A 7514-nucleotide genomic window follows, 5' to 3' on the forward strand; every position below is an offset into this window, starting at 1 on the left:
ACTTTGCTGGGTTTGAATCACAAATCTATCTTGTCTAGCATCCTCTTTCCTTCATAATCCAAAGGCTTAAGAAACTTGTTTTTCTGCACTGTATAACTCCAGTATCCATGCTGGCTGATAGATTCTTGTCTATGTTGTTCTGGGGGGGGGGGGGAAGCTTTAGAAGTGTTTAAAGAGGGATGAATCTGCTCTAAAAGAAACCCTGTGCAGCTTATTTTAGCACACACACCCCAGGTTTGTTTGGGGTATGTGTGTTTGGACAAATTGGAAGTGAAGTGACATTTTCTCGTTTCATGAGAAGTAGCTGACAAAATTGGAAAAATTGGACATATTAAATTGGACATATTAGAGGAACATTTTGCGCAAAGATGAACATGATAAAAGACAAAAATGGGAAGGACCTAACAGAAGCAGAAGACGTCAAGACGAGGTGGCAAGAATACACAGAGGAATTATATCAGAAAGATTTGGATATCCCGGACAACCCAGACAATGTAGTTGCTGACCTTGAGCCAGACATCCTGGAGAGCGAAGTCAAGTGGGCCTTAGAAAGCCTGGCTAACAACAAGGCCAGTGGAGGTGATGGCATTCCAGTTGAACTATTTAAAATCTTGAAAGATGATGCTGTTAAGGTGCTACATTCAATATGCCAGCAAGTTTGGAAAACTCAACAGTGGCCAGAGGATTGGAAAAGATCAGTCTACATCCCAATCCCAAAGAAAGGCAGTGCCAAAGAATGCTCCAACTACCGTACAATTGCACTCATTTCGCACGCTAGCAAGGTTATGCTCAAAATCGTACAAGGTAGGCTTCAGCAGTATGTGGACCGAGAACTCCCAGAAGTACAAGCTGGATTCCGAAGAGGCAGAGGAACTCGAGACCAAATTGCTAACTTGCGCTGGATTATGGAGAAAGCCAGAGAGTTCCAGAAAAATATCTACTTCTGCTTCATTGACTATGCGAAAGCCTTTGACTGTGTGGACCACAGCAAACTATGGCAAGTTCTTAAAGAAATGGGAGTGCCTGACCACTTTATCTGTCTCCTGAGAAACCTATATGTGGGACAGGAAGCAACAGTTAGAACTGGTCATGGAACAACTGAGTGGTTCAAAATTGGGAAAGGAGTACGGCAAGGCTGTATATTGTCCCCCAGCTTATTTAACTTATATGCAGAATACATCATGCGGAAAGCTGGACTGGAAGAAACCCAAGCTGGAATTAAGATTGCCGGAAGAAATATCAACAACCTCCGATATGCAGATGATACCACTCTGATGGCAGAAAGTGAGGAGGAATTAAAGAACCTTGTAATGAGAGTGAAAGAGGAGAGTGCAAAAAACGGTCTGAAACTCAACATCAAAAAAACTAAGATCATGGCCACTGGTCCCATCACCTCCTGGGAAATAGAAGGGGAAGATATGGAGGCAGTGTCAAATTTTATCTTCCTGGGCTCCATGATCACTGCAGATGGAGACAGCAGCCCTGAAATTAAAAGGCGCCTTCTTCTTGGGAGGAAAGCGATGACAAATCTTGACAGCATCTTGAAAAGCAGAGACATCACCTTGCCAACAAAAGTCCGAATAGTCAAAGCTATGGTTTTTCCTGTCGTGATGTATGGAAGTGAGAGCTGGACCATAAAGAAAGCAGACCGCCGAAGAATTGATGCCTTTGAATTGTGGTGCTGGAGGAGGCTCTTGAGAATCCCCTGGACTGCAAGGAGAACAAACCTATCAGTTCTAAAGGAAATCAACCCTGAATGCTCACTTGAAGGACAGATCCTGAAGCTGAGGCTCCAGTACTTTGGCCATCTCATGAGAAGAAAAGAGTCCTTGGAAAAAACCTTGATGTTAGGAAGGTGTGATGGCAAGAGGAGAAGGGGACGACCGAGGATGAGATGGCTGGACAGTGTCTGCGAAGCAACCAACATGAACCTGACACAACTCCGGGAGGCAGTAGAAGACAGGAGGGCCTGGCGTGCTCTGGTCCATGGGGTCACGAAGAGTCGGACACGACTAAACGACTAAACACACACACAGCTGATGCAGATTGTGAGTGTGTCCATGCTGACCATTTTTGGCGTAGGTACATGTATAGATAGACAAGTAAATAAATAAATACACAGACAAACAAATTTGGCGCAGGTACACAGATAGACAAGTAAAAAAATAAATACACAAACAAATTCTCAAATTTCACAGTGGGCAGCTGAATGTCATTGATAAGCTCACAAACAATGACACGTTATAGCTCTCCATCTGCTACAATTTAGTGCCATTGGAAGATTCCTAGTCATCTTGGCCAATAGTCATTCGTTTAATCTTCACAAAATTTGTCTAGGTCATCTAAGAGAGGACATCAGTTCATCCTACATTGTGTAAAGAAGCACTTCCTCTTATATCTGTGAAGATTCTCAGTCATCCAGGTGTGGTTATCTGAAAGTTGAGCCATGGCAACTGGACTTCTTTCTTGTTAGGTTGAAATATTTTGCTACGCATCCAAGTAGATTTTTCAGTCTGAGGAGAGTTGGTAGGGGATCCCTGATATACCCTCCATGTTGGTTTCACTTCCCCCTGGTCTCCTTAGAAGGCCAAAGGACTGGGGATGAGGAATAATCCCACTTCTGCAGTCCTCCTCCACCCATTGTCATGGGTCATTAACGGTCTTTAACAGTGGTCCTTCTGGGGTGTGTGGTCCTAACCTTTCTGGGGACAGATGAAGGAGCAGTATGGTAAGTAGGAGACGGATTGTATCAAAGGCCTCCACCCTCGTTGAATGAGGAATTTTCTATATGCACATGTATGGCCCCCCTGATCTCTCAAACCACCTCTCTTCTTGATCCAAAATGAGTACATTTTGATCATCAGCTGAGTGTTCTTTGTCCTTCTAATGAAGTAACATTGCTGGCTGTGGTCCTGAGCCATTAACCCTGTGCTGGGCCATTCTTCTGTTTAGTGGCTCTTTGGTTTCTCCAATGTACAGCTCCAAACACTCCTCTTTGCATTGGACCGCATATACTATATTACTCCTGTTCTGTTTTGGTATCCAGTCTTTTGGGTGGGCCAGTCTCTGCCTTAGTGTGTTTGTGGGTTTGAAGTGCATGGGTATGTGGTATTTACCAAAAAAATCCTTTTGGGTTTTTCACACACACTCTCCATGGTTCTTCCAATGACCAGGTTCTTCCATTGGCTCTGGGTCTCAGACTGTTCCATCGTCCTCCTGGGTCAGGACATTGCCTTGTTAAAGGCCCATTTTGGATATCCATAGGTCTTAAGGTGTCCTCAGATGTCCATCTTCCTTCTTCTTGGCTTCTGTAGAGGTGGGGATATTTCTTGCTCGGTGGTTTAGTGCCCTGATGACCCCTAGTTTGTGTTGGCAATGAGTGATGAGAGTCAAATTGCAAGTATTGATCAGTTGTGAGAGTTTTCTGTAGATTTCTATTCCTAAACTACTGTTAGATTCTATGATGATTGCACATGCCAGGAAAGCCAGCCAGTTGTCTTTGGTGTCTTCCTGGTGGACCACACACACCAGAAAGACCACTGTTAATGACCGTTAACAACCCATGACAATGGGTGGAGAAGGACTGCAGAAGTACGATTATCCCTCATCCCTAGTCCTTTGGCCTTCTAACAAGCCTATTCAGACCAGAGGGAAGTGAAACCAACATGGAGGATAGATCAGGGATCTCCTACCAAATCTCCTCAGACTGAAGATGAGGACTATTTGGATGAGTAGCAAAACATTTCAACCTAATAAGAAGGAAGTCCAGTTGCTATGACTCAACTTCCAGATACTTCCTCTTATACATCAAAACAATATGCTGCAGGTGAGAACTGGCCTACAAGATGCTCCTAACAGAAGAAATTTGTATCAACTGATGGGTGAAACAAGGCTGCATCCTAGCACCTTTCCTATTTAATTTCTGCATTGACAACCTGATCCCTGGAATGGCTTCCCCTTCATTCTTTCCTCCAGGTATCGGCAATCGTAATATCTCAATGTTGCTTATGCTGATGATTTGGTTTTGTTAGAACAAAATTGGTAGCTATTGGATCTATTTGGTAGCTGAACAGGGGTTTTTTTAATGTCAGAGGGGGCCAGCTAATAAATCCCGTCCTCAAGGTTTTTGTTGTTATAATTTTGACTCAAATGCGTATGGGGCAGAAATATGGCAAGAGAAGTCAAAACCAATTTGGACGTTGTGCAGAAAAAAATTCATGAGGCACATACTGGGGCTCCCTCCAGGGACTCCTTTGGCTCATATTAGGGCTGAGCTGGGTTCTCCCTTCAATTACGGCCAGAACTGATTTGGCCTATTTTAGACACTGGCATAGGCTCAATAGCATGGCGGGCCACTCCCTGGCCAAGTGCTGCTGGCTGGAGCGACTGCAGGCGGGAAGATGGGCACAGTGGTGTCAAGAGAAGTTAAAGGTTTACAGTCTTTCCATGGAAAGGTTTGTTTGTTTTAGTCCTCAAGCTCTTAGGAGCTGGATCTTTAACTCTGAGTCCAGCCAAGAGAGGGCTGCCGTTGTTGGGTCAACATTTTCTATTTGGTATCCTCAACTTCAAGTTAATCATGCAAGGCCATACTACTTTGAGGCACTATCCTTCCCCCAGTTCCGTAGGGCTTTTACAGATCTCAGATCCCAACAGATGCCCTCTGCATATCTTGAAGAGCGATACCGAGGAACCCCCCTTTTCAGAACAAATACATGTCTGTGGCTGTAATCGGATTGAAGATATAACTCACTGCTTATTGTTCTGTCCCCTTTATATGGATCATAGAAAAAGATTTATATCACCTTTCATCCAGTCGCTTGCCAACTGCACCTCTGAGGAAACAGTATGACGTCTGCTCTCTCACAATCAATCATTTATCACTTATTCTGTATCCCAAGTTGCGCTGGCAGCCAAGAGGTTGGGTTCTTGTTTTGTCAAGGATCACAATGCTGTATAGCTGCCATAAACATGTGCAGCAAATTTGGTCATTTTGAAGGATGCTAAGATCAGTTGGATGACAAGCATCCTAATGAGCTATTATAACGCCCTGTTTTAAATTGGAAAAAATCTTTTCCCATTTTTAATTTAGTGTATTGTATATTGTAAAGGCCTTTGGTTTTAAAAAGTATTTTATAGCATTTTCAAAATTGTCAATACTTCTTTTTCTGTTTATCTTCAGTCTATCCTATCATTGGGTGACCAGGGTTTTAATTTTATGAGAAAGAGAAGGGAAGACTTCCTTTTATTTCTCTACACCAAGAATGGGAGGGGAGAACAAATTCCAATTCAGGGTTTGGTGGGGGCAATCCAGCTGTGATCCAAGTGGGTAGGACTAGGTATAAATTTACTTACCCTTGTCTCCAGAACTCCCCAATGCAGGCAAGGAAATTTCAGTGATCTCAGAGAGACCTCTGGTTCAAGGCCCTGATGGTATAATTTAATTGATTCGATTGATTATGTGCTGTTAAGTCAATTTTGACTTACAGCAACCCTTTCGAAAGCTTCCTAGATATCGGGTAGTCAGAAGTGGTTTACCATTCCTTACTTCTGGGGCATCCTGGGTCTGTGCAGCTTGCCCAAGGCCACACAGGCTGGCTTTTCTAGGATGCACAGAGGGGAATTGTACTCCCAACCTCTGGCTTTACAGCTAGATACCTAAACTAATAAGCTATCTAGCCAGCACAGTTGAATTAGAAAGAAAATAAGAGCAAAGTATTTGAACAAGAAGAAGCTTCTCTACACTTGCTACTTGTACATGGAGATGTAAGACAAGTCCTTCTTGCTTGACTCTCCTTGTGGCTCAGAAACTATGAGAGAGCAACATCTGAGTGAAGGGCAGATCTTGACGAATGCAGACATCACACAACGGGGAAAACGGGGAGATATAGAACCATGCCTTCCTAAGTCTGTTTTCTTATATTCATTTGTCACTAAGCAACTCTTTGGTCTACCAGTCAGTTCCGAATTACAAAATATATTTATTGATTGCTTTTGTGGCCGGCTGCTGCCTACCTAGGGAGAAAAGCATAGTCTTCTAATTTAGCAAAGTGATGAATAAGTGGGTAGCAGAAGCTGACAATCCATGATGAAGTACCTCTAGAATCTTGGAGGATGGTGAACAAATTGTTGCAAGCAATGAATGATTTATACAAGAAGACAACTAATTCCGCCAAGCAGCACACAGATGAGTAGCAGCATTGCCAAATATTTAAGGATATCAAGGATGGGGAATGTGTGCGTAGGGATGTTATATCATTTGCAGGGCTGTAATGGTAGTGGATAGACCTAAAGTTATGACATACTGGAAAGAATGCTGGCAGGGGCAGATTGATAGAATGCCAGGTCCAACAACTGAGCCATGTAATTCAGCACTGCCTGGACTGAAAGATAATATCTCTCCACATTTTTTTCAATAGTTTCTTTGTTCCGAAGCATCAGGTGTTCATTCAGTGAATTAAATATGAAGGTATTACAACAACAACTATTACTACAGCTATTGCAGCAACAACTATACTGCTGCTATTTCTTCCTTTGTGGCCATGGTTTTACAGGGTGCAAAAACTGTGGGATCACATTGGAGCAGAAATTCTTGGTCTTCTGGGATCTGGTGGGTATTAGGTGGTGTTGATCACCTTTGTGATGATGACTATAATGGGATTAAAATCTCGTACTTGGAAATGTTTAGACTCCATCTCTGGTATATCCTACCCATCCATGGACACAATTTGTCCCGCACATATCATCTCTACACTCCATGGTCTTTTATCCTAGATTGAGTATTATAGGAAGTTGATTGTGTGCTGTTGTTGAAGTTTGAAGATTATGTGTTGTTGTTGATTATGTCCTGATGTTGGAGTTTCAGTTGACAATCAGATACAGAAGATACAAGATTTAACTGGAAACGAGACGGTGACAGAAATTCTTTTGCTTAATTAGCAAGTTGCATTACAGTAGGCTCACTGAATTGGAGGGAACTTGGTGAAACAAGTCCTCCATAAGCCCCATTATTTCAAATGAGTCTGAATGTAGTAAATCACAACTAGAGTAGTCCCATTTGAACCAAATCCCCACTGATTCAATGGACCTATTCTAGGGCAACTAACTATGTCAAGCAGTAGGATTTCAGCCACTAATATGGATGGCAGGGGACATTTTTGCTGATTCCTCGCTCTTTCCACCACCCTTTTTGGACATCCACCCCTTAAACCTCCAGAGCATATCTTCAGAAATTACAGATGACTGGTGGAGGAGTTTATTTATTTATTTATTTATTTATTTATTTATTTATTTATTTTATTTTATTTTATTTATACCCCGCCTATCTGGTCGGTGAGGACCACTCTAGGCGGCTAACAACAATGAAACCATACAATAAAAGTGCAAATAGACAATTCTAAATGGTAAAAACACTACATTATATTACACAATACGCGAAATGAAAACAGAAAGAAAGGAGAGAGGGGATCAGGAGGTATATGATGGAAAGGCCTGCTGAAACGTCCATGTCTTTAATT

This window comes from Pogona vitticeps, chromosome 1 (genome assembly GCF_051106095.1).
Source record: "Pogona vitticeps strain Pit_001003342236 chromosome 1, PviZW2.1, whole genome shotgun sequence".
Taxonomy (NCBI): domain Eukaryota; kingdom Metazoa; phylum Chordata; class Lepidosauria; order Squamata; family Agamidae; genus Pogona; species Pogona vitticeps.